Source organism: Balaenoptera musculus, chromosome 12 (assembly GCF_009873245.2).
Source record: "Balaenoptera musculus isolate JJ_BM4_2016_0621 chromosome 12, mBalMus1.pri.v3, whole genome shotgun sequence".
Taxonomy (NCBI): Eukaryota; Metazoa; Chordata; class Mammalia; order Artiodactyla; family Balaenopteridae; genus Balaenoptera; species Balaenoptera musculus.
This window is the reverse complement of record NC_045796.1, coordinates 7,201,726-7,229,316: the sequence shown is the minus strand read 5'-3', so window position 1 is coordinate 7,229,316 and position 27,591 is coordinate 7,201,726. Positions and strand designations below refer to the sequence as shown.

The window sequence follows — 27,591 nt, the reverse complement described above, 5'->3', positions numbered from 1 at the left end:
AAGAAGAATTTAACTCACGTTACTCATTTGATTTTACATCAAATGATAAATTAAAAATTTTATGGCTCAAATAGCCATTTCAGGAAGTGTGTGAATAACATTTACTAACTGCTTCTTAATACTTACTGGTCATTTAAAGAATATTTGTCAGTAGCTAGTATATTAGGTTATGATAGGATCAAAATAACCTTCCCCCTCAAGGAGCTTATAGAGAAATTTGACCTTGCTTCCACTGTTAAATCAAGAAAACGATTGTTACCAATGTGAACGTGAGTAGATACATGAACAGTACGGATGAGTGTTTCGAGAGGAAGGTAGCCATCATAGATTAGCTAGTTAGCTTGAGAACTGGCTTTTAAATACCCACTTTTACCACATAATTTTGAATATTTTAGAAAAAATTGGGATAAAGTACAACTGCATATTGGATGGGCAGGGAAGCATGAAGAATACTTTCTATGGTGCTATTAATTCCCTGTAAGTTAGTCTGACATTCAGAGTGTTTGACTTAGTTTGAGTACTTGGCTCTCCTTGACCATGAGGCCAGTACACGGCTAATGACTCCGATGCTAGCAGTGTTTCTGGCTCTTCTTCTTTTTTTTTTTTTTCACAAAGGTTAATTGAATTTTTGTAAGGGTTTCATAGAGGACTTCCATAACTTTTTGGTATTAAAACAAAGGCCATCTTATAGTAGAATTATAATATGACATCTGTAAGTACTTTACATATTTTAGCTTAGATTTTCAGTAACTGTGTGATGTACTTAACATTTTATAGTTTTTGAGAATTTCCATAGACTTCTCAGCATCTTCACTGAATTTAATCATGAAGTCTGGCATTTCAGAACCATTCCTTCTCCTTCAGCTTCTTTAAAAGTTTTAATATGGTTTTGTGAGCAAATACTAGAGACAAAGTTCATGGGACTTCTCAGCAGTTTCTACGTGTTCGGCAGATAAATATTTCTGACTTGCGACAACTATTTGATTCCCCCTTAATAGCTGTACATTGTTAACCCAGAGATGCTGAGAGTTACACGAAGTAAAGGTAACTATTTTCATAGCTTCATATTAATTGATTGAATTGGCTTTGTTTTAAGATCAACTCCAAAGCCCTTGTTAATCGTGACACAAATGTTTTGTGATAAAGATTGAGGGTGGTTGAAAGATTTGTCATGCTAAGTGCTCATTAGCCCCAGGGTGCTTGCCTCAGCATCCTGTCAGGCTTCTTCCAGAAGGTTAGGGAAGGGGTAAGAGCCAATAGCATATGGACTTGCATTAATTTTCAGCATATAAACCCACGGAACGTCCAGGGAATCCACTAAACTTTAACAAGCTGCAATTCTATCCTTACTTCAAACATCACACCCTGAAGGTGCCATCCATATTAATGTTTTTTCCCCTCCCTTAGCACATTAGTCGTTCAAATAGGCTCTTATTCAATGTGACCTCTTTTACCTACCCCCTAGGGCATGGGAGTGGCATATTAAGGTCACAGCAGGATTTTAGTATGAGGAAAACTTTTCTGGTTTTAGCAAGTGGCCCTTTTCTGAATGCCTGTAATTGGCTTTCAAACCACAATCCTGTTGCAATGCTGAGAAACGCCATAAACCTCCAGGTGGGTCAGCAAATCTGCAGGAAGCCTTTGCCATTGTTATTATTTGCAGCGTATTATCATTACTAATAATAACTAAGATGCACCAAGCACATTATGTGTCAGGCAGCGTCTGGAATGCTCAGTAGTCATCCACCAATCTGATTTTCACAACAACCCTGACCCTATGAGATAGGTCATGGGATTTGCTCCTTTTAAAAATGAAATGACTGAGGCTTGGGAAGCTTCAGCAGATTTCCCCAAACGAGCTGCCTGTACAGACAGATTCAGATCTAAACGCGGGGGAACTAGTTCTTTGGGGAATCTGTTAACTGCCCTTTCATAACTGCTGCTCATTATGATTAAGACTTTGACTAAATGTAGAAGTCTGGAATTCATATAATATTACGGACATATTTAACATGAATTTAATGTACCAGAGCAGCATGAATTGTGCATTCAAATCTTTCAACACTATAATATGTGCTTCTAATCTATCAAAGATTTTTCAAGAACCTGCTTTGTGCTAGGATGACCTGATTTTCCCTTCAAGGAGCTTGAGGTTTAATTAAGGAGAGCTCATATTTAAAACAACACACATCAGTGTATTAGTAATAATTCAGAGGAGATGTAGGTCAGCTTCATGGAGCACTTGTGATAAGGGATGATTCAGTGAGAGGAGAAAGAGAAGGGCATTTGGGTAGAGTAAGAATGGCTGACATTTATGGACTGCTGACCATGACAAGCAGTGCCAAGGGCTGTGCGTGGATAACGTCTAATTCTGAAAGCAGTTTGGAGTTAAGTATCATTGCTCAACCCTTCTCCTGAGGAAGACGTCGAGGCACACAGCTTCAGTTACACAAGTGCTCAGTGAAGCGACTGGGACTCCAGCTCAGTTTATCGGACTTCCGACCCCATAGCCCTCACTCTACCCTACTGTCCCCTCACTCGTCTGCATGGTCAAAGCAGAGAGGACAGTCAGGGGCTTGTGGGAAAAGAACTTTCCAGAACAAAGGGTGTATGTTGGGAAGGTACTGAGACAGACCTGGAAGGCGAGGAAAAGGATTTTAGACTATATTCTAAAGTTATATAATTTTGTAGCTCATCTTACTCAGGTTTCGATGGTGAATTAAGTAAAATCATTGTAGCTGTGCAGACAACAGACAAAATATTAAACAATAATAAGTACTGAGTACATCTATGACAACAGATGTAATTTACTTATAGGGTAGAGAAGAGAAAAATGAAAAGAAAGGGGGGTTAAGGATTTTCAAAATCATCACAATATTATTCAAAAAGGATCTCAAAATCAAAACCAGTTTTGGCGCATGCATTTTCACTATAGACTTTATTGTCTCCCTTCCTTCCTTCCACCCTCCCTCCTTTCCTTCCATTTTTCCTTCCTTCCTTCCTTCTCTAGTGGAACCTACGTTATTTATTTACACTTTTTGTATTTTAGTTTGCCAATAAAGTACTGAAAAAAAATCAGGGCAGTGTAATCATAAAAAATATAAATGTCTATATTTTTAAATGGGCTATATAACAGTAACTAGGTTTATTATGTTTATAAATTTCTTTTTATCCTCTTAGGGATCAAATCTATGAATTACTGATGTGGGGATTCCTAGACTATTATTATGATGACATTTTTGGTATATTTCCTTATTTGAATTGTCAAGATTTGGTTTATTAGCCCAAGGATGACAGGGTTTTCAAGGGAAGGAAAAGCTTTTAAAAATCAAACCACTACATGTAGGCTTGCTCCGCGGGAACTCCCCAAGTCTTGGCTTGATGCTGATTATGCAGACACCAAGTTCTGGATTCATTTGAGTTCCAACGGCTCCTGCCATACTGCTTCCAATTACTTTCAGCTGGGCATCCAATTCCCTCAGAACTGCCTTGGTTCTGCTCGCCCATCTGTTAATGCAGGGGCATTAAGCACCAGAAAGAAGGTAGCTATTAGAAAACTGCAACTTAATGTAGCATCAAGAGAACTGGAGGCCAGCAGTTACTCTACAATGACGTAAACATTCACCTCCCCCTGCTAGGCTCAAGAGAAAAGAGAACCTCAGAGAAATAAGGCCCGAGGGTGTCCATGGCTACAAAGACCACTGATTTGTTATCCAGATTGTGCAGCGCGACCACCGTGGGTGTGATTTCCTGGCACAAAGGACTCACTAGGCAGGAATCTATCTATTCATCTACGGAGATCTCTTCAATTTTGATAGATATTGGCTGTGTTCAGACCTCATTATTGAGCCAACACTCTCAATTATACAGCTGATAACTTAAAACTTTTTTGAAATGGTCTGGTTCTCTTCATTTTATAGGCCCGTTGGGTGGGTGACAGAGAGGGGCAATGCCCAAGAAGCGTTTCCATTTATTTCCCCAAGGCTTTCAGGATAGCCCTGTGAACCAGATACAGACTGTGAGAGGATGTCAAAGAGGTCATTTTAGGCTGGCTCTACCAAACCTGGTGGAACACTAGCGGAGGAACTGTTTCTACTGCACCAAAGGGGAGGGGTTCTAACTGTGGGGTGTGAGTTTGAGAAACAAATGCTCTCGGAGAAACAACGTCCTGGGCTTGCGACTTGGATGAGCCCTTCTGTCTGCCTGCCTCAGCATCCTCATCTGGCTGGACCGGGGCACTGGTTGAAGACATGCGCTTCAAAACTGCTCGCCAGGCTGGATAATTATCCCATTTGACCCATGAAGACGCCGGCACTCAGACAGGTTTGAGTGATGTGCTCAGCATCGGGCATCTAGTAAGCGGTGGAGCTGGGATCCAAACTTCGGGACTCCAGCCCCGAGCCTGAGTTCTTTATGATCACAGTGTGTTGCCTCTCCCGAGAGAAGGGACTCAGTACTTATTCAATCAATGAATTGATGGATAGATAGATAAATAGGAGTCAAGAGGGCTAAAGGCAGAGTAATTTGAGTACCTTATACTGAATAAGTAGGCGGTGGGTTGCACGGAGAGAAGAGATGCAAAACGGGCTGATGAGGGACACTGGTGATAACTTTGTCACCTGTGTTTTTTGGGTTGACTCTGCATGGCCCATCCTGGGGTGAAATAGAGTGATGTCCGTCAGCACGGAGAAGCAAAAGCTCATGGGCTCCTCCTGTACAGGGGAGTCATTTTCCTGTCAGAATGATTAGTCAGGAGCTAGCAGTTAGCATGCCTTCAAAATGCCAGATGTAAGTGACTGATGAAGTGACAGCCTGAAGGCAAGGACACAGGGCCAGCCCGGGAAGACAAGATAGGAGCCTGGGGAGGAGAAGCCTCTCAATCAACTGTCTGTAGCCTGCAAGAGGGTCCGCCTACAAAATGAAACAAATGTTTCCCCTACCATGGATACAGAGACTGAGAAATAATTTTTGACAGCAGTGTCTGATTTAGTGGTTGTTTGCAGATGCAGCCTATACTTAGTTTTATACCAGATTTAATAGAACGTTTTAAACTTCCCTAACCATTTGGCAGTTTGCATTAAAAAAAAAGTAAAAAGCCATCCGGGTTACAAAAAAGATGCATCAGAGATTCTCAGCAGATGCTATTGAAATGGAAGTCCTCTCTCGGGATTTTGTGATAGCCTGTCAGCCTCTTATCTCGACTCTTCACCCAATGCTTTCCACCCAGCTAGGTCAGGGTTAATGGTCTTGCTTCCATCAACACCTTAACAAAAATGTTTTCCATCATCGTATTGCCAGGTGTCCACGTCAGCTGGGAAGGCTTGGCTGGTCATCTTCACATCCTCTATGAAAGGGATGGAATCTTCGGGAAAAGTCTGAGACCTTGTGCTCTTAGGCTCTGCCTTCGAGAAGTTATTTCTATGAAATTTAATGATCAATGACTTTTAAAATTTCAAAACTGTATCTAAACACTTGAAATCTGTTTGTACATGGAGGCACCAGATTGAGCTGAATTTCCAGTTTCTTCATCCAGTGGGTCGTTCATTCAGTTACAAAATGGAATCATTTTATGTGCACACACTGTGTTAGGGCTTTGCCCACATCATCAGATTTAATTGACAGGACAATGCTCTGAAACAGGCATGCTCATTCCCGTCTTACAGGTGAGGAAATGGGCTAAGAGAGGTTTCAGGAACACGCGTGAGATGGCTGAGATGCTTCTGAAGAACAATCTGCTTCTGCTGGACTCGTAAGCTCCAGGGTTACAGCGGAATGTCCGGGCCCTCCAGGATTCCTGCCAGCCTCCTCCGGCCTCCTCCATCCCTCCCCGTACTTCCCTGCTCCACTTTCTTCACTTACACTCTCTTCTTTCCTCTGCTGAGCCTCTCTCTTTCCTCACTTGCATCTGAAAGCGGTTCTTAAAATTTCAGTGTCCTGGCTCCAATATCCTTCCTGCAGGACGCGAGCCTTCCCCGACCTCCTTGACCCTTTCTCCTCCTGGCCTCACTTTGAACTCTGTTCTTCACGTCTGTCTCCCCTGCTACACTGTAAGATTCTAGGGCAGCTGTACAATAAAAAACAGAATAAAATGCGAGCCACAAATGCAACTTACAATGTTCTAATACCCATATTAGGAAAGTAAAAAAGAAGTGGGCAAAATTAATTTAATAATAAATTTTATTTACCCCAGCACATCAAAAATATTACCATTTTATCATGTAATCAATACAAAAATTATTAGTGAGATAATGTTATTTTCTTGTTTTTTATACTAAGTCCTTGGAATTGGTTTGCATCGTATATTTTAAGTGTTCAGGAGCCTCACGTGGCCAGTGGCTACCACACTGCACCACACGGTCCTGGAGGGAAGAGATATCTAGTTGCTATGATGTCCGAGAGCATGTTCAGGCTGCCGACTGTCCTCCCGGTACCGATTCTTCCCTCCCTTGACAGCATGAGAGGTTGTCACTGGCCTTGTGGCTGTCAGGCTCACGGCAACATCTCCCAGATGCCCCTGGAGCTCCAATGCCACATGACTGGATCTGGTCACAGGGTGTCAGCAAAGGTGAAGCCATCTCTGGCTTGTGCCCTGAAGGGGCAAGGGCTGTGCCTACTCCTCTCTCCCTTTCTCCCTCGGGCAGACATGAAGATGAGGTGGGGGTCAGCTGTGACCCCTGCGGGAGGGCGCGCTTGAGAGGCAGCGGGGCCACAGAACTCAAGGTCTGTGCTTCCTTCATCACGGACTTGCAGGGAATCTTGGTCACTTGCAGCGACTGTCACCTGAGAGGAAGAAGCATCTGTCTTGTTTACATGACTGAATCTCATTTTTCACAGTTATCTTCATTTACTTCCATCGTTTCTAGAACCGATTCCCTGCCCTCGTCATGGGGCTAGAGCCAACTCTTCCTTCAGGTCTCAGCTTCAGCTGACTTTAGCGGGTGGCCTTTCCCAGCTCTCCTAAGACGAGGTTGTATCCCCCATGACATGCTGCCTTGGCACCCTGATCTCTCCCAGCTTTAGCTTTCATGCCGGGGGTTATTTAATGTCAGGGTTCCAACTAGAGCATCAGTGCCATGAAGGCAGGAGCCAGCTGGCACAGCATCTGGAGCTGAAAGAATCAATGTGCCTCAAGGGGCTTACCGTGGAGCTGAAATGCTCTTCCTCTTCCAGGTGTGATGGAAATATCTGATCTCATTAAATTTTGCTGGATTATGTTAGAGCTCATAGGAATGATGTTGCATCAGTGGAAAGGCTTGTGGATAGATCTAGCTACTCAAGTGTTATGGGTTGAATTGTGTCCCCCCTCCCCAAAATATGTTGAAGTCCTAACCCCTGGGTACCTCGGAATGTGATCTTATTTGGAAATAGAGCAGTTGCAGATGTAAGTAGTTAAGCTAAGAAAAAGTCATACTGGAGGAAGGCAAGCCCTGAATCCAACGTGACCGGACTCCTTGTAAGAAGAGGAGAGAGATACACAGGGAGAAGATGGCCATGTGAAGATGAAAGCAGAGATTGGGGTGACGCATCTACATGCCAAGGATGGCCGGCAAACACTGGAAGCTAGGAGAGGTAAGGAAGGATTCTCCCCTATGGGTTTCAGAGGAAGCATGGCTCTTCTGGCACTTTGATTTGGGACTCTAGCCTCCAGGACCGTGAGACAATACATTTTTGTTGTTTGAAGCCCCCCAGCTTGTAGCACATTGTCACAGCAGCCCTAGGAAACTCACACATCAGGCAGACAGCACCCTAACAAACTCACTCTGCATACTTTTCCTCCTGGGTACGACCCTAGAGCCTCTGGTCGAGGTCGGCCCACAGTGCAGGGGCGAGGTGGCATTGCCGGCTGGTCACTGCACACGGACATGGTCAGCGCTCCCCCACTGCCAATGTGGATCTTCAAGACACGTAAGGGGGTACCGGGTCCTTTGCTCAGAAGTTAAAGGTATTTGGACATCCTAAGGGCATGTTCTGTGGGGAAGGTGGACCAGAGGACAGGGTGTCCCCACCATGGGAAGCAAGAGGGACAGAACTATCATCTCACTCAGAGGCACAAAGATTTCTCCTTCACAACAGACTCTTCTGGCAAAGGCTACGCTCTTAAGGAAAACAATTCTTGCTCTAGTCTTGAACTGAGAAGAAATTAGGAGAGGTAATAGATGTGTATTACTCTTCTTTGAGGCTCTGTATTACCAATGAAAAGAGTCAAGGCTATGCTCCTGAAGTCTGCATTTGTCTGCAATGATTATCTATCCTTTTTTTAAAATAAAGTATTTCACCCTCACAGGCTGAATACTTTGCACCACAAAGGATTTTCAGCCACTGCTGTTCTCCTCTCTCTTTCAATTTGGAAGGCTAACTCAATGACCCTTTTCTATTTGACAGAATTCACATCAAATGCAAATGATGTAAGGCCAGGATTTGGCTTTCCCTGTTGCCAAGGTGGGAGAGGAGACAGCTGCCATGATAAGTAGCTGTGATTGCTCCAGTCTTTGCCAAGGTTCACCTTCCCAACGTGTCTCAGCTATAAATGCTTGTTCCTGATGTCTTCCAATTATTTTCACTTAAAAGAAATACTTTAATATAGTCAGTTCAAATTGCATGATGGTAATTATGCTTCTAAATCTGATTAAGTGACGTGGTAGAAGACACCTTTGTTTCCATGAGGGGATATTTGTTGTTCAATAGATGGGTCTAATTTTCTGCAGGAGGAGAATTCATATTATAAGCATTGAGACTGCCTTCCTTCATTAGTTATTTATAAGGCTCTTATTAGACTGGTTAAATTCACAAAGGAGAAAAAAGATAAGTTATTGTCGATCAATTTCTAATCTAATCCATCCATTACCTAGCTGGTAGAAAACTATGCTCACCAAGGGGATTTGGATTCAGACTGCAAATCATGGTCATGTGACATATGACGTTAACTGAGAAATGGAACATTACACTTTTTAAAATCAGTACTCGTATTTATCGTACTTTTTATGTTGTTTCTTTTCTCAAAAATGCCATAATAATTCCTCACTCCATAGTGGATAAATGTACAATCTGTGGCTTGGAATTCAAGCCTAATCCTTGCACCAGCATGTAGCTCAGCTTGGGGGACGGCGACGCCGCTCAGTGGCATTTTTAGCTCCCTTCCCCCCGACAGCTCACAGGGCACTGAGTCACCCCTTTTAAGTCAGATGGAGCCAAATAACCTATCTGACCAATGAAACGTGAGTGGCGCCGACATGTGTAACCTCCAGGCCAAAGCCTTTAACTGCTGGTGTGCAGCTCTCCGTCCCCCCATCACCCCTGATTCGGTGACCGTGACACTCAAGATGCTCTAGTCTCCACCAGCTGACCCCTGATTAGAACGTGGTGGAGCAGCGCTCCTGCCAACCCGACTGGGCACGTCTCACAAACCTGTGTTGCTCTAGGCCACTGAAATTTTGACGTTGTTTGTTACTGAAATAGACTTTAGTCTGTATTGACTACGACATCAAGGTTTTTTTTTTTCTTTTGGAATTTTAGCAGCCAAATTCTATTTTCAAGGGAAATCGGACATAGAGCACCCACGTGTAATAAACGCAGAGACAGTCTAGAGAGGGGCGAGGTCAGCGGGAGGGGAAGGAGGAGCGCGTGGCTTCTACCTCCGCAGCAGCCCACCCACCGTGCTACTCCGCCACCTCCTCCCATCTGTTGGAAGTCAGGTTGAAAACTAACGATCCGATCCAAACAAATCTTTTCAAGTAAAGCTTTAGTCCAAAGTCACAACTGGACCTGGACCCACACACATATTTTGTTTTATTCTGGCCCACAGAGTGTCTTAAAAGAATCTAGGCCAATGTTTAAAAGTTAGGAGACTGTACATACTATTCTGAAATTCCCTTGATAAGGTGAAGCATTAGGAAGCCCCAGTCCTCTTTGCTTCCCTGTCACTAGGGTCTCATCAGTTGCCATTTCACATACACTTACATGTCTGTTTCACTTACAGAAATGTTTCTCCGTCCCGTGTCCCTATCAAAAGTGGGAAAATATAGACCAAGTGGGCTGTGCTCTTCAAAAAGTCACGTGGAATGCATAATATTTCTAAGTATTGAAATGAAAACTAAGTTGACTGATGTTTTAATACCCCACATTTTACTCACTCCTGTTACTTGTTGCTTCTTATAAGCTTTAGAATTTGTGACATCTCTTCTAGTCCTTTACATATATACCTCTATGGCTTGATTTCTGATAATGTGGTCCCTGAACCACCTGGACCCAATTCAGCTTGGATGTTTGTGAGAAATGCAGATTGTGAGGACCGCTTCAGACCTGCTGAGTTAGAGCTTGTGGTGGTGGGACCTAGGAATCTGCATTTTCATAAGCATCCCCTTCCCCGACACAACTCTTAGGCACAGTTAAGATAATTACTGGGACTTCCCTGGTGGTCCAGTGGTTAAGAATCCATCTTGCAATGCATGGGACGCTGGTTCCATCCCTGGTCGGACAACTAAGATCCCACATGCCGCAGGGCAACTAAGCCTGTGCACCACAACTAAGACCCGATGTAGCCAAAAACAAAAAAAAAAGTAAATAAATAAATATGAAAAAAATAGATAATTGCTGCTCCATGGTTGAGGTAATCATATATTCAGAACCAAAGTTCTGTGAACTGATAAAGAATTTTTATTCTCTTCTAGGTTTGAGAAATCATTCAGAAAGTAGAATTTGGATGTCAACTACTATGATTTCTGAAATGATGTATAAGAACAATGAAATAAAGTATTTAAACGACAGCTATTCTCAAGATTAAAGATGAAATGAACATCAAGATATCTTCTGAGTGCTACCCTCCTTTTCCTTCTTCTCCGCCCTTGATCACTCTGTTTAATCTGCCAAAAGTCCTTTCTCCACGTCTCTGTATTGAAATCTCACCCATCTTTAATGTGCAACTGAAACGTTAATGAAAATTAACAACGATTCCTTACTATCATCTAAACTTCATTGTGTCGAAACTGTCTTTTTGGAAATTTTAATTTTTAATAGGTTTTGTTTTTTTGAGCCGTTTTATGTTCACAGCCAGATTGAGCACAATGTACAGAGAGGTCCCATAGCGCCCACCCCGACATGTGCACAGCCTCCCCTGCCATCCACAACCCCCACCAGAGCGGTACACTTGTTACCACTGATGAGCTCATCATGACCACCCAAAGTCCGTGGGTTACATTAGGGTTCACTCTCCATATTGCACGTTCTGTGGGTTTTGACAAATGTATAAGGACATGCATCCACAATGACAGTATCTCACAGAGTAGTTTCACTGCCCTAAAAATCCTTTGGGCTCCTACTATTCATCACTCCCTCTCCTTTAACCCCCGGTAACCACTGATTTTTTCACTGTCTCCATAGTTTTGCATTTTCCAGAATGTCATACAGTTGGAGTCACACAGTATGTAGCCTTTGCAGACTGGCTTCTTTCACTTAGTAATATTCACTTGATATTCCATGTCTTTTCATGAGTTTATAAATCATTTCTTTTTAGCACTGAATAATATTCTATTATCTAGATGGACCATAGTTTATATATCCATTCACCTACGGAAGGACATTTTGGGTGCTTCCAAGTTTTGACAATTATGAATAAAGCTGCTATAAACATCTGTGTGCAGGATTTTGTGTGGTTTTCAGCTTATTTGGGTAAACACCAAGGAAGGTGATTTGTGGATTGTATGGTAAGAATATGCTTAGTTTTTATAAGAAACTACCAAACTGTCTTCTAAAGTGGCTGCACCATTTTGCATGCCCACCAGCAATTAATGAGAGTTCCTGTTGCTCCATATCCTTGTCAGAATTTGGTGTTGTCAGGGTTTCAGATTTTGACCATTCTAATAGGTGTGTAGGGGCATCCTGTTGTTTAAATTTGCATTTCCCTGATGACATATGATGTGGAGCATCTTTTCATATGCTTATTTGCCATCCGTATATCTTCTTTGGTGAGGTGTATATATCGGTCTTTGGCCAATATTTTAATCAGCTTTTTCATCTTCTTATTGTTAAGTTTTAGTGTTCTTTGTGGATTTTGGATAACAGTCCTTTATCAGATGTGAGTTTTGCAAATATTTTCTCCAGTCTGCAGAAACCTGTCTTTTTATGGTTGGTTTGTTTGCATCAGGAATCAGGTTCCAAACAAGGTCCGGATGTTCATATGGTTGTCTCAAGTCTCTTTAATTTGTAACTGTCTTCTCTCCCTTCAGTGTTTTATTCCATACCTTTGTTATGTTGTAGAAACTGGTCATTTGTCCTGTATATTGTCTCACATTCTGGATTTGTCCAAGGGCCCAGTAACTTCTTGAGTGCTGCTCTATGGGTTGCTCAGGATCTGTAAACCAAAGTCAGGGGCTTGGCCAGGCAAGAAGTTTCTTAAAGTAGCATGGCCTCACCATAGCATGATCCTTCATCGTGGAGGAGGATATAAAAGCACGTTTATAAGATGTAACCACACTGGGGAAATTCTGGAAGTGACATGAGACAGAAAGTTTGCATGTTTTAGTATAGGTCAAGGGAAAGAGCAACACCTTGATTGCTGAATCATCTGGGTATAAAAGATTCTTTTTAATGAGCTGTATTAAAAGCTGCCTAATATAGATCACAGGAAACAACCCTGAATGTGTTAGCACATCCTTGTTGCTAATAATGCCCATTTTGTGCCATGAACTGTTCAGGTGCTTCTCATATGTCAATTTATTGAATCCTCACCATTTGAGAAAGGCACTACTACTATCCTCACTTTAGAGTTGAGGAAACTGAGGCATAAAGAGATGAAGTAACGAAAACAAGTCAATACAACATTTACTCTAAGCTCATGAACAACTTTGTGTAGAAAACCAATAACATTTCGAGTTTATTTTTGTGTATCATGTTAGGGAGTGTTCTAATTTCATTCTTGTACATGTAGCTGTCCACTTTTCCCAGCACCACTTATTGAAGAGGCTGTCTTTTCTCCATTGTATATTCTTGCCTCCTTTGTTGTAGATTTTTTGACCATAGGTAAGTGAGTTTATTCTGAGCTTTCTATCCTGTTCCATTGATCTATATTTCCATTTTTGTGCCAGTACCATACTGTTTTGATTACTGTAGCTTTGTAATATAGTCTGAAGTCAGGGTGTTTGATTCCTCCAGCTCCATTTTTCTTTCTCAAGATTGCTTTGGCTATTCAGGGTCTTTTGTGTTTCCACATAAATTAAAAAAATTTTTGCTCTAGTTCTGTGAAAAATGCCATTGGTAATTTGATAGGGATTGCATTGAATCTCTAGACTGCCTTGGGTAGTATAGTCATTTTGACAATATTGATTCTTCCAATTCAAGAACATGGTATAGCCTTCCATCTGTTTGTGTCATCTCTGATTTCCTTGATCAGAGAAATCTAAATAAAAACTGCAGTGAGGTGTCACCTCACACTGGTCAGAATGGCCATCATCAAAAAGTCTACAAACAATAAATGCTGGAGAGGGTGTGGAGATAAAGGGAACTCTACTGCACTGTTTGTGGGAATGTAAACTGGTACAACCACTATGGAGAACAGTATGGAAGTACCTTAAAAAACTAAAAATAGAATTATCATATGACCCAGCAATCCTACTCCTGGGCATATAACTGGAGAAAACCATAATCCAAAAGGATACATACACACCAGTGTTCACTGCAGCACTATTTACAATAGGCAAGACGTGGCAGCAACCTAAATGCCCATCAACAGAGGAATGGATAAAGATGTGGTACATATATACAATGGAATATTACTCAGCCATAAAAAAGAATGAAATAATGCCATTTGCAGCAACACGGATGGACCTAGAGATTATCATACTAAGTGAAATAAGTCAGACAGAGAAAGACAAATATCGTATGATATCACTTATATGTGCTATCTAATTAAAAAAATACAAATGAACTTATTTACAAAACAGAAATAGACTTACAGATATCGAAAACAAACTTATGGTTACCAAAGAGGAAATGTTGGGGGAGGGCTAAAGCAGGAGCTTGGGATGAACACACACACACTACTAAATATAAGATAGATAACCAATAAGGACCTACTGTATAGCACAGGGAACTCTACTCAATATTCTGTGATAACCTATATGAGAGAAGAATCTAAAAAAGAATGAATATATGTATAACTGAATCACTTTGCTGTATACCTAAAACTAACACAACATTGTAAATCAACTATACTCCAATAAAATTAAAATATTAAAAAAAGAAACTAATTTTGAAGATATTATGAAAGAGAGCAGAGAAATGAATGATTACAAGAAGAATATGTGGGGGTGATAAAGATGGTTTTTGTTGGTAAAAAAAAAAAAAAAGAAAACCAATCACAAGGAAAGGACAGTTTCTACAAGTCTACATAATTGAGGTAAAGGGCCAGTTCTAATCAAACTTAGGAAGTAAGTAAACTTCCTCAGTATCCTAAGCTCTCTGCATTCCTACCCCTCCTCCTCAAAACAACATTCCTTGGCTCTAGAATCTTTTCTGACATTTAAAAACATGGGATAATCTGATCTGTTATTTACATATCAGATGTAAAGAAGAGGCCAGTAATAAACAGGGAGGAGAGAATAAGGGAGTTGGGAGCACCACCCCAAAGGTACTTGTGCATTTATAGAAAGGTAATAGTTATGGCACAGTACATGCTGGATGCCACTAATGATGATGGAAAAGTGTTGGTAACGGGCTTAGGTGGTCCTGATCCACCCTATGTTGAGCAGGGGGAAGGATGGTGTGTAAGGCTTAAGAGCAGTTTCTTTGGGGCAGATGGACCCCGATTCAAAACCTGTCTCCACTGCTTACTAGTGACATGACCCTGTGGTCACCACCTAATTGCTTTAAGCCACATTTTCTTCATTTTAGTTTTAGGAGGAGAATAGTACTTATTCCTTCACAAGCTTGTGGCAAAGATTAAATGAGATAATATCTATCAAACTTCACAATCTATGGAAATCCGATTATTTTTTGGATGTTGAAGAAACTATTCTAGTGACTTTCAGGGTGTGTCTTCCTGCTCAAGGTAAACACTGGTTGTGTACTGATAAATTGCAAATTGATTGCCCTTCTAGAGAAAGGAAATGGGATGGAGGAAGACAGGACATTATTTGCAATATTAGATCGGATACAAATGGGTAGGAGAGGAGGTGGGTAAATGGGTGGTATAGGGTACTGAGTAATTTACTGATGTCATTCTGGAGATTTTTATCTTTTTGGAACAAGTTATAAAAAAATCATAGAAAAGCTAACACTATGAAATTTAGTCTTTGCTGGACACTGTGTTTCTTTCTTTGTTGCTTTGTTTCTTTCTTTCTTTCATTTAATTTATTTATTTTTGGCTGCGTTGGGTCTTCGTTGCTGAGTGCGAGCTTTCTCTAGCTGCGGCGAGCGGGGACTACTCTTCGTTGTGGTGCGCAGGCTTCTCATTGTGGTGACTTCTCTTGCTGTGGAGCACGGGCTCTATGCACGTGGGCTTCAGTAGTTGTGGCGCATGGGCTCAGTAGTTGTGGCTCTCAGGCTCTAGAGCACGGGATCAGTAGTCACGGCACACAGGCTTAGTTGCTCCTTGGCATGTGGGATCTTCCTGGACCAGGGCTCGAACCCGTTCGTGTCCCCTGAATTGGCAGGGGGATTCTTAGCCACTGCGCCACCAGGGAAGTCCCCCTGTGTTCTTTATATACTTTATCAAGTTCATTCTCACGACGCATGGGTTAAGTATCATTTTTACCCTGAATAAACTTTGCCATCACTGAACTAAGCTTTTTATGTGTCTTAACTGATTTAATGGCTGCAGTAACCCCAGGAGGTAGGGACTTTAATTACTTCCACTTAAGGGAGGTTTGTGGAGGTTAGCAGACTGGCCAGAATTGGGAGCTACCACGTAGTTGAAGCTGGGTTCCCGGGCAATGCTCTGCTTCCCAGGCCCCGCTCATCTATTGAAGGTCACATCAGAAGCAGTACAGCCTGAAGTACTGCAGTTGCTATTTTTCAAAAAAGTTTGTAAATATCACTCACTGCACCACACGGTAGCCATAATAGAAAGTCAAATTGGGAATCTTTTAGAATCCACTGCTGGGAAAAGCTTGCTTTCCCTAAGGAATTGATATGCTGCTAATCTGATAATGATAATTAAGACACTGGCCATGCCTCCTTTCTGCCTTGATTATCAAGATGCCCTGAGCTTAATTATAGCATCATGGGGAGGTAGCGTGGCTTTGTGGTAGGCATAACTTTTGCTTTATCCATAATTTGGATTTTCAACCTTGACTTGTGGCGTATTATTATTTTAGCATGTTTATTCCTGCAGCACGAGAAAAGATATTAATACATTTTAAGGCCATATCACTGAGATGGAGGTAAAAGTAGAGGATGTGATTTTTCATGTTTTTAAATGTCAAAAAGCTCAAGATGGTCAGTACATTAGATGCTTGAAGAAAGAGCCAAGGGGTCTCAAAAGGCTGGATGAATGGGCCAAAACTAACTACATAAATTAAATGAGCATGATTTAAAACCACGAACACAAAGTTATCTGCATGTCAGAGCTGTGGAAAGTCTGACATCCTGAGGCAGAGCCCAGGGGCGGGACAGAATAGAAGCGCTATGGGGACCAGTCAGGGCTTTTTCCACAGGACAGTCCGTGCCCACTGTAACATTCTCCCAACCCTGAGAATCACTATAACGAGCAGAGAGCCAGGGAGGAGTGGGTCACAGGTCTCAGGTGTCCAGGGTCAGAAAAAGGATGGAGGACCCTCCATTCATTCCAAACGCATTGACTGAGTTGCTATCATAAATCAGGAATTGATACAGGAGCGAACAGGACAAACGTCATGGAACTTCTATTTACATCAACTGAACACTCCATAGAAGCTAAAAGGTAGCTGCCTAAAAGCGAATTCATCAACACATACCTATTAAACAGCTTCTCTGTGCAGGAATCAATGGATCTGACAGGGTGGTGGGTAGGAGGGTCAAGGGCAAAGGCATGGGCAACACAGGCTGATGAGCTGGAGCCCAGGAAGCATAGGGGAGGGGCGCCCACCGAGTCTTGTGGGGAGGTTCCTGGCACAGCTGGGGCTGAATAACACTGGGTACGTGCAATATTAACTCTTCTACATTTAAATCTTTTTATTTATTTATTTAACATTTTTTATTGCAGTATAATTGATTTACAATGTTGTGTTAGTTTCAGGTGTACAGCAAAGTGAATCAGTTATACATATACATATAGCCACTCTTTTTTAGATTCTTTTCCCATATAGGCCATTACAAAGTATTAAGTAGAGTTCCCTGTGCTCTACAGTAGGTTCTTATTAGTTATCTATTTTATATATAGTCGTGTGTATATGTCAATCCCCATCTCTCCATTTATCCCTCCCCCTCTTATCCCCTGGTAACCATTTAAATCTCTTTAGATTAAGTGTGACAAGGCTCACAAACAAGTTAACTGAATGGCAGGCTGTGCCACTGGTGTGGAGAGCAGAGCAAGGTCAGAGTGGGAGCCACGCTAACACAGCATAACCCACTCAGGCGGGGCAACTAGAAGGGGAGCAAGGGCACGGGAAGCTGAAGGAAGGGCGGAAGCTAAGCCTCCAGGGCAAAGGACCCGAGAGAAGGACTTCATGGTCAGGACTGCTCAACCACCTCAGGGAGCTCCAAGGAGCAGATCTCAGGCAGATGAGTGGAAGCTTCAGGGAGGCAAATTTTGGCCAAGCGTAAGGAAGACCTTTTTTTTTTTAAATCCTTCTTTTAAAATCACTGTTCTTCCTAAGTGATCTGAACTTCTTGCCACTTAGCTGGATGCCTGCCTGTGAAGGACGGTGTGTGGAGCGGACCCAGTAATGTGTGGGAGGTTTGGTGACTAATCTTAAGTTCCCTTTCAACCTAAGATTCCATGGGGCTAAGCAGGTCCTGTTTACGTGTGAAAGGATTTTTGTCAAGGTTTCTGTTGGGCTTGGCATTGGAAAGCTCGTTCGTCTTTGTAGAATGGAATGTTTCCCATCAAATGCATCAAGGCATCAACTTTGACACAATGACCCAGGTGGACTATTCAATCACATTAGGCATGTGTCTGCCCCTACATAACCTGACTTCATCCTTTAAAGTGACTGGAGGGTGCCTGCCACCAGTTATACTCTGCCATCTCTTCTGCAAGCTAGCATCTCACTGGTCAGGCCACGAGGGCAAGTTCCAGGGAGCTGCTGGGTGTAGCCAAGCTTCTGCTGGGGCCAAGAACCCTCCTAGTCTGCACACGGCTGTCAGGAAGACAATCTTTCTTCTTTCCAACTCCTTGCACTATACCCTCACTTCTCTGCCTGCTCTTCATCTTTACTCTTTTTTCTGCTCCTACTGGTACAACGCACGGTTGATATTTTCTGACCGTTTAACTTATTTCAGGTGGGTCCATCTTTTCATATCTACATTTTAGTACTCATGGAAGCCTCAGTACACCACTCAGTGAACGGTATTTTAATAATAGATTCTCACGTTGTGCTGGAATTGCTCCTCCCACCCCCTCCCGAAGACTCACTTTTCATCTTCGTGCTCTGTGCTAAACACAGATCCTGGCAGGTAAATACGTGCTCAATACATAATAGTAGACCAAATGAGTGAACTACCTTTTCTGACACATGAGAATGACTTTTTATATTCTTATTTTTGGCAGTGAAGTTTCTGATATAACGTATCCATGGAAACATTTCACTAAGAGAAGTTGCCACGTGTGAGGCATAAAAGCAGCACCATTTTTTAAGTGCCACAGCAGACTAATAACTGTTGGTTTGCAATCTCAGACTACAAAAGAAATGATTACATGAAGAGCTGAGATTCCAGGTGTTAATTCAATAGTGTGTGTCCCTGTCATCTAGTTTCTGATGGTCAGGAGCTGATGTGTACTTGTTTATTTATTTATTTATTTATTTATTCATTCATTCATTCATTCATTCATTCATTCATTCATTCATTCATTTATTTATGGCTGTGTTGGGTCTTCGTTTCTGTGTGAGGGCTTTCTCTAGTTGCGGCGAGCGGGGGCCACTCCTCATCGCGGTGCGCGGGCCTCTCACTATCGCGGCCTCTCTTGTTGCAGAGCACAGGCTCCAGACGCGCAGGCTCAGTAGTTGTGGCTCACGGGTCTAGTTGCTCCACGGCACGTGGGATCTTCCCAGACCGGGGCTCAAACCCGTGTCCCCTGCATTGGCAGGCAGATTCTCAACCACTGCACCACCAGGGAAGCCCATGTGTACTTGTTTTTGAATACACTCAAATCAGATTCAAGACCTTCTATAATTCTGTGCACTCAAAGGAATAGATAATGTCCCCAAAGGTCAGCTGACACAACCTTGGCCTCCAGAGGTAGAGCAGGATATGAAATGACTTGTCAACTTTCTACCCTTCAAAACCTGTCTTAAGGAGAATGGATATGAGCGCTCTTTCTACCTTGGAAATGCTCCTCCGAAGGGACAGCCCTCATGGTCCCGCCATTCTCCATTACACATGATTAAAAATTCTCCCCTGCTGTCTTGGAAGACCGTTTCCATTTGCTCCGTCTTCAGCAGAGCAAGAGAATGCCCATCAGCATCATCTAGGTCATGTCCTTTAATACACTGAGAACATCAACCCAGGGCTTTCTTTTCCTCAGACTTTATAAGCCCAATTCCTCAAGCCTATCCTCACAGATCGATTTTGCAACTCCGTAATCATTTTAATCATGTTCGTCACTCTCCATTGAATCATTTCCAATTCATCTACATCGCACTTAAAAATGTTTGCCCCCAGTTAAACACCAGGGTGAGGCAGAAGTCACCAGAGCTAAGAATAGGAGGAGAGCGGTTTCCTGGCTCTTGGCTGTTTTAATTCTGGGATAACATCACAGAAACGCGGCGGCATTTTCTTCTCGGTGAGAAGGAGAGCAGAGCGCGGGCCCAGCAGCCATTCCCTGGCAACTCTACGTTCTGTATCTTTCTTTCTTAGCAGTGCTCGAGAACAAGTAGTTAGTCTTAACTAAATAGTCGTAACTTACCTGTCTACTTGTCTGTTCAGAAAGAAAATGATCTGTTAGGAGACCAAAAAGAATGGAAGAGCCTCAAAAAGAGAGGTAACCAAGTTGGGGTCTGGAGCCGGTAAGAAGCCTGAGGAGTAGGTGGGCAGCAGGGGGGAGGTGGCAAACTGAACATCTGCTCTGTTTAAGGGAGAGGCCCCTGTGTCACCTTTTGCTGATTTTTTTCACATGGGAATGCCCATCCACTGTAGCAAGAGCTCCTCTTTTTTTTTTTTTTTAAGAGAAACTATCAATGTATATTTTAAGGTTAAATATTCCAATTAAAAATGGCAATTAATTAAAACAATTTAAGCCATTGCACAGTCCAACCCTGGGCAGGCCGTAAGACATGCATCTTCAGGCCGGTTTTGCCGTGGGCTCTTGTATTCGTTCTCTTTTCAGGGGAATCATCTTTTACCTTTCTTCTTATTTCTGTAATAAATTTCTGAAGACATCTGCATCACCTAAAGACATATTCTTTCTACATAAATACTTTCATAAAATTCCTATAAAAGACAATTTTAAAGGAAAGGAACTTAAACTCTTCACTCTCTAGTGATGAAATTCCAGATGCAGTGGCAGCTAAATATGACAAACATCTGTGGAGATGAGCCTTCTCTATGCTTTGTAATAAGTCAGCCATCATGCATGTCGAGACATTACAGAATACGGAGCCGTGCCTGAGATCTCCACAACGTTATTTCAAGTTAATCGAATATGAGACCAGTGCAACCAAGGCAAAGCCTATTGAAGAAATGTACCCATTTGTGCTTAGTTTTCTAATTTCCAAACCCAGCAGGTTCAATTTATTTACAAAGGTTGGTCTAAGATAAGAGTTCTCTGTGTAGAAAGGCAATTTAACTAAAATGCTTTATCCTAATTACAAAGCACAGCAATTTGCATAAGTAACCAGCCTGGGTATTCAGGGACCCAAGAGAGTCAATACTATTAAAGCACAAGTTATATTTTAGATAACTTTTAAGAAAATAATAGCAAGTTGAGCTTTTGAATTTTTTCTGTCTCTAAAAGGAACCGACAGAAGGTGTAATCCTATGTCATTTGGTTTAAATGTCTCAGAGAGAGATTGCTCTCCATGGGAAGTCAGTTGAAAATGGGACTCCTTCCCTTTGTGGCCATGGTTGTAGGAGAGGGCATTGGGAGTATCAAGTCTGGAAAAGGAAAAGTGTTTTTGTTGTATCAGAGAAGCCAGTCCAGATGTAATTTTCCTCTGCCAATACGGAAAATGCTATTTTTAACGAGGGTGCTGATCTTTCGTTTGCTGTGGAAAATGAAGTCATCTCTCAGGATAATGGACTCCTATATCTATATCAAAGGACAGTTTATCTTAAAATTTGATAAGACGTTTCTCACGTAGTGATAAACAGTGACAATGTTTACCAGAAAGGAAGGTAAATGTTCTTTGTAGAGCTTTTTAAAAACAGACGAGACAGTCCCTGAAGGGACTTGGCCAGTGAGGTTTGAATCACTTTGCACGGCAGGAGTAGTTCAATTTGTTGGATAAAAAGTTTAAAAAATAAAGGAAAAGAAAACAAACTAGATTCCTTTTTTCTACATATGTACAGTTCAGACGATTTAAACGTCGGCCACAAGATGATGCCTGGTATTTATCAACTTGCCCTTCCAATGGAATATAAGCTCCATGGGGCTTAGAATGTTGATGGAAATTGGAGACAGGTCCCTTTATTTCTAGAGTCCCAGGTAACTGGCAATGAGGCTAAGGAAAGTAAGCATTATGAAGGGTGAGCAGAAAAATTATGCACCTTTCACGGACTTTGTAGCCAGATCTCACACGCTTGCTGTCCCTGGGAAGGGTTTTAGCCCCTGACAGCTGACTGGACACATAAGGAATTACGGTCATACTGTTACCCATCTCTTCAGGGATACCAAGCCCTCACGACATGAACAAATCACAGAGCAGACTTGCCCAAGTGACCAGACAATTCTTTAAAGGAGTATCACTAAATTGCAGCTTGCCCAGGCCAGGGGTCAAGATGAAAAAGAACAGCCCAGGCAGCAAGTTGCCAGGTTGCTGTGGGATACAAGTGGCAGATGGGTTGATGTTAGAAAAAAAAATCTGCCAACTGGTGTGGAAAACATTAGTCTGGGAGAAGAATGTCTCACTTTAGCGAAGACAGCTCCCGCGGCTCTATTCATTACATCCCTGGAAAAGCCGGGCCTGCCTGTGAGGGCTCAGCTGAAGCTCATGTCTCCATTTCCCTGACATGTACGCACGTGCACACACATGCCTACATCGTGGTCACTGCACACAAACTCTCCCGTCAAGGCCAACATCAGGTCGGGTTTGATGGGAATAAGAAAACAAGTGTACCTACCTTACCCAATATCAGTCTAAAAACAGAAAGAGATTTTCATACTAAACAGCTATAGGAGCAGTTAAATCACTTGTATTAGTAAAAATTACTTTGAATACCCTCTGAATGCTGAAAACATCACAAAGTAGCACAGAAAGTAAACCCAGAAAAATGGTTTAAAACGACTGGAAGCAAATCTGTCCAGGCATCAAAATTAACCTCCATGAACGTCAAATGTAAGAGGAAAGACACTTGGTCCAGAAGGGAGGCTCTGAGGGAAACAGGCATAGGCAGACAATACAAGAAAAGACGATTTTGACAAAACAGATTGCTACTAATCTTTCACGCCAAGAAAGAGAGGTACTTGACAAGCCACCAGAAGGGCAACTTGGGGGTAAGGAGGACACATTTAAATGCTAACAACTGCACGTTTCTCACGGTCTTCACGATAGGCTGCCTGGGTTCAGCATCTTGACCATGTCGGGCTTGGACCGTGGTTCCTAGTGAAATAATACACGAGGCTTGTCGCTAACACTGCACCCAAATAACCAGAAAGTCTGGCTGGTGTTCTTTCCACTTTTTAAAGTTGTGAGATGATCATTCTAACTGCGTAGAAAACAATGACACATGACCGAAGGCGGGTCAATCTGACTCTTACTGACGACACTCCTGGCCTCTTTGGTGCACATGGTGATGGGGGCTGGAAGTGAGCGTTTTACTTCTGGTCAAACCAAGGTGACACAGCTTTTTCCCCTTTCCCCTTTGAATATCTCTAGGCTTTAAAACAGTATTCTTGCTAATCATATTCCATAATATTGGGCATGGTTTAATCAATACCACCAGGCACAATAATTTGGGGAGGGTTAGACATCAACCTCCTTATAACTTTGGCCTCCACATAATCATTCCTGCCACGATTTCTCTGCTCAGAACCATAGCAGATTCCACTCACCAGGAATGCAGATTTGAGGAGTTTCCTCTTTGGAGACTTATGAAGATGAATAAGCTGATTTAGAGAAAAAATAAATTGGCTGCCTCAGAAACCATGACATTTTCAGACTATGACAGAATATTTCCATTTGAGCTTAAGATACATATTTTCTTTGAAGGGGCCTTTTCTGCTTTTTCTTTTTAATGTTTATAAGATACATTTTCTAAGGTAAATGCAGGCAAGGGGGTAAACAAACCGAGCCACTGCATGGAGGAATCCAAACCTGGAATTCTCCTGGGATGTGCATTCCCACATAGTTATCCTATGTCTTGATGCCACTGTGGCTTTTAACATAAGCACAGCTTTTCCCCACAGCGTCTCACGATGAAGGCTGTGAAAACCATGCTTTACAATGAACATGGGAGTTGGGTTCGCTCCCGTTTCTCTTGCTGGAAGCTGGGTCATCTTGGGCAAATTATTTAACTTTTCTAACCTTTTGTTCCTCCTCTATAACATGGTGACAAAAATAATGCCTCATCGAGAGAGTTGTAGAGGGGACTGACTGAGGCAACAGATGTGCCAGCATCTTGTAAACCATAGGGGTCTGTGAAGAGTTAGTTATACAATGACTGGAATTTCAATAGCTGTCACCCGAAGAACAAGGGTTCGATTCCCTGGCAGCCAGGAGCCCCACTGCCTGCCCGCTGGCCCCCGGCCAGTCCTGAGGGCCCCTGTGCTTCTCTGAGGCTGCAGGCCTTGCTCCTCCTGGGAGCTCCTGGGCTGGATATGTCCCCTGCCCCCTGAGAGGACCCACGTTGGAGTCCACGGAGCTTGGTTGTTTCAGCCACTTCGGTTTACTTTGGCGTAACCTAAAATAAACCTTTATTTTACCTCTGGAAGGAAGAGGATGCCACACACTGTGACCTTCTCAAAAGCAGAAACTTGTTTCGCTATAACCCTGTATCATCTAGCATGTTTCTGAGCATGGCTGGGATCTCAGGAACTGTGAATAAGTGATTCATTGAAGGAATGAATGAGTGAATGAGTGGAAGAATCAATAAATGGACCAATGAAAAAGGAGTATCGACAGTAAAAGTCCAGAGACCTTCCTTTCTCACGTTTCTGCAAACTAGAGAGATTTATACAACCGGGCTAGGACCCTGGGTTGCACAGGCAGGTGGGTTGAATGTGCCCATAATCTTGGGAAACAATGTAAACAGGGCCTGGGCTGCATGGCCAGGTCAGACCATGTAAAGCTAGGAATGGGACTTGGAACTCTTTTGGGCGGTCAAAGTATATTGGGGGGGGGGTGGTGAGAGGGCTTATGGACATAAGGAATGAAGGGGGAAAGGTCTGAAGGCAGAATAATACCAGGGGAGGTTATCTGGGGGATGAACTTGAGCAGATCTGAACGCAAGGGACCAAGATGAGAAAAAGTGAACCTAGGGCGTCAGCATTGGCAGCTCTGACTCAGGCTGGGAGCAGGGGTGACGGGAGAGGAGGGAATCAGAGTGTGTGGGTGATGGTCTCCGTGATGCTTAGAGCTGGTCTGGGGGCCCCGTTTTGAAGAGACTGGGCCCTGGGAGAGGGGACTCAGCTACTAGAGACTAGAAGAAACCTGTGTCACCGGGAGAACGGGGATGGGCAGGAATGCGCCCCCCAGCGAGTGGGCTAGAAGCTCCTCTGTGGCCACGCGTCCCTGTGCTGCTGCTGTGGGGCGGCTCTGTGGCTTCTTTAGGCTCCCTCGCACCTGAGGCCAAGGGAGTCCCACGGTCTCGGACAGGACTAAGCTCTGAGGGGAGAGTGAAGAGCCCTAAGCACCACTTAAAGACGGACCAGGGAAAATATCATTATCGCAAGACGTATGGAAGCAATTCCATGCATGTCTTACTACCTTAGAAAAGTATTAAGCAAATGTGCACTGTCTCTAGGCTAGTCTCTAGATTGTGCTATTACCGTGTAAATGGACTATACTGGTTAGTCCCATTTTTATCGTTATACTTTCATCCAACTTCCTTTACTGAACATCTATTGTATACACGGTACTGAGGAGAGAAATCAACACGCACCTTTGCTTCCCTCCTCTGCATTATAAGGAAATACATAACAGCACTACAGACTGTCAAACATCAAAGGAGCAAAAATGCCTGTAATATCACCATATTAACCCCATAATTTTCTTTATTCTGGATGTCCTGGGAGTTTTTATCCACTGGCATGTGTTTTATACAGTTACATTCACAGTCAATATAATCTTGTGGGGCTGCTTCTTATATGGCTACATTGTCCTTAGAGACGATTCTTATTTTTCAGGCATTCAGTTTTGGGACACCTAGGCCACGAGAATCGGGATTTCCACGTTTAAAGGAGGATCATTTAAAATGAGGAGTAAACTGTATTATTTCATTTGTGCTTCATTTGAAGCAATATTTCATTCTCTACCATAACGATTAAAGCACATTCTCTCTAGCACTGATTTGAGTATTGAATAAATAAGATGAAATTAAAAGATCACATTGCGATTTTCCGAGTTTCTAGATTTCTACATACTCATCATACTTACAAATCTCATGGCACCTACTTACTAATTGGTTAGCTTTCACGTTGACAGGCCTTGAAGTTCTTTTAATGGGATTTTAGCCAGTGGAAATCACCACTGTTTAAGCATAATCACCTAGAATAGCTAGATACTGAAGGAAAAGGTTTTAAAAAGCTAATGGCTTTTCACACATGCACTGAAAAAATTAATAACCTGATAATCTCTGGCAAAGGGGATCTTTTTCCCCCTCTAAGACCGTGAAGTTCAACGTTATGTGATTTATTTCAATGACCTGCAAGTACTGCATGTAATTATTAAAAATAACCATCAACTGAGCTTTTAGGAAACCGTGGCCCTGCTAATGCAATGCCAAACTCATGTCGCATTACCCCACGTAGCCTCAGAACAGTTTATTACCAGTGTTTCAAAGGTGGTACTTTAAGAAGAGTAGACCAGAAACAAAGCTGTCATTTCATAGATGCACTTATTATGAAAATTAAGTTGATGTTTTTAGGAAGTTGTTTCTCATTTTATGTATCATTCTAAAAAGTCACACTGAATCCACAGTTTGGTGATTAATTTTTCTGATTGTTTTAAAAAAAGGTAATATTATTGAGTTAGAGTAATAGTGTTGTTTTCAACTTGAATGACTATGGAGCAAACAGGTTCTGTAATTGCCTCGGGGAAACCCTATCAGAACAAGTAATTCTATCAGCAACATGGGAACAACATCATTAGGCCTCTTTTATCTGGGCAGCACATTTTCAATCACAAGCTTGTAGCTGCCAAGGGTGAGTCTGCTTGGCAGGGCAGAGTGCCATGTGATTGACATACTTATTTAGGTTCACTCATTCTGACCAAGTTTTATGGATTTGGGTGCAGCAAGTTGATCTAGAATTACCAAATGTTATTACTTATATGGTGACATTACAGTTCATCAGAACCACTGAACCTTTTGGTTTCATGGGACTCTGCTCTGGTAAGAACCCAGCCACACAGAAATAAAATGAAATCAAGAGTTCTGGTGGCAGAAACACAAATCTGTACGTGTGATCTGATGGCGTAGACACAGACACGGACCTGGTGACGAGGTCAGTTTCATCGTTCTGATGTTGCCCTACCGTTAGGAGAGATGGAACCATCGGGAGGAAGTGGGTGACCCATACTTGGGACCTTTCTGTATTATCTTTCCAACTTCCTGTGTATTTACAATTATTTCACAATAAGAAGTCACAAAATCTATAGGACTTTATTTCCTTCGGGAGACCAAAACTGGTACAAGTCAGTTGGACTGTGGCTTTGAGCTGGGGGGGGACTGGGCTTCTAGAAGGCTGCGTGTGAGTCTGGATCCCTAGACGCCAGAGATGAAAGCCACTGGCCTGGGGCTGGGATGGATGTGAGGACACTTACTGCCTCGGACCCCGGCAGCTGAGCGCTGGGGCCGGGAGGGCCGCCCAGGAGAACGAGGGTGGGCCTGGCCACCCTCGGACACGGTCAGGGCTGCTCAGCCTATTGCCTGCTGAACAGAAGGAAGCACCTCCTGCGGAGGGAGCAGGACGAGGGCACAGACACAGCTGGCACGTCCCCCAAAGGCTGGACTGAGAGGCCCCACTTGGGCCGGCAGGGTGCTCGGGGCGAGAAGTAAACTCAAGCCTCGGAGTCGCAGACTCGCGGCTGCCCCTGCCTGGCCGCCCACCTCCTGTGTTTGTTCCCTGCCGGCACGACATCCTCGCAG

At 42.8% G+C, this 27,591-nt stretch overlaps 1 protein-coding gene across 3 annotated transcripts in view; it reads right to left on the bottom strand.

Annotated features, from left to right (window-relative positions):
• The window catches only part of PRKN (parkin RBR E3 ubiquitin protein ligase), a 1,292,350-nt gene that overhangs the window by 146,103 nt on the left and 1,118,656 nt on the right, over positions 1-27,591 (bottom strand). The window lies entirely within an intron of this gene.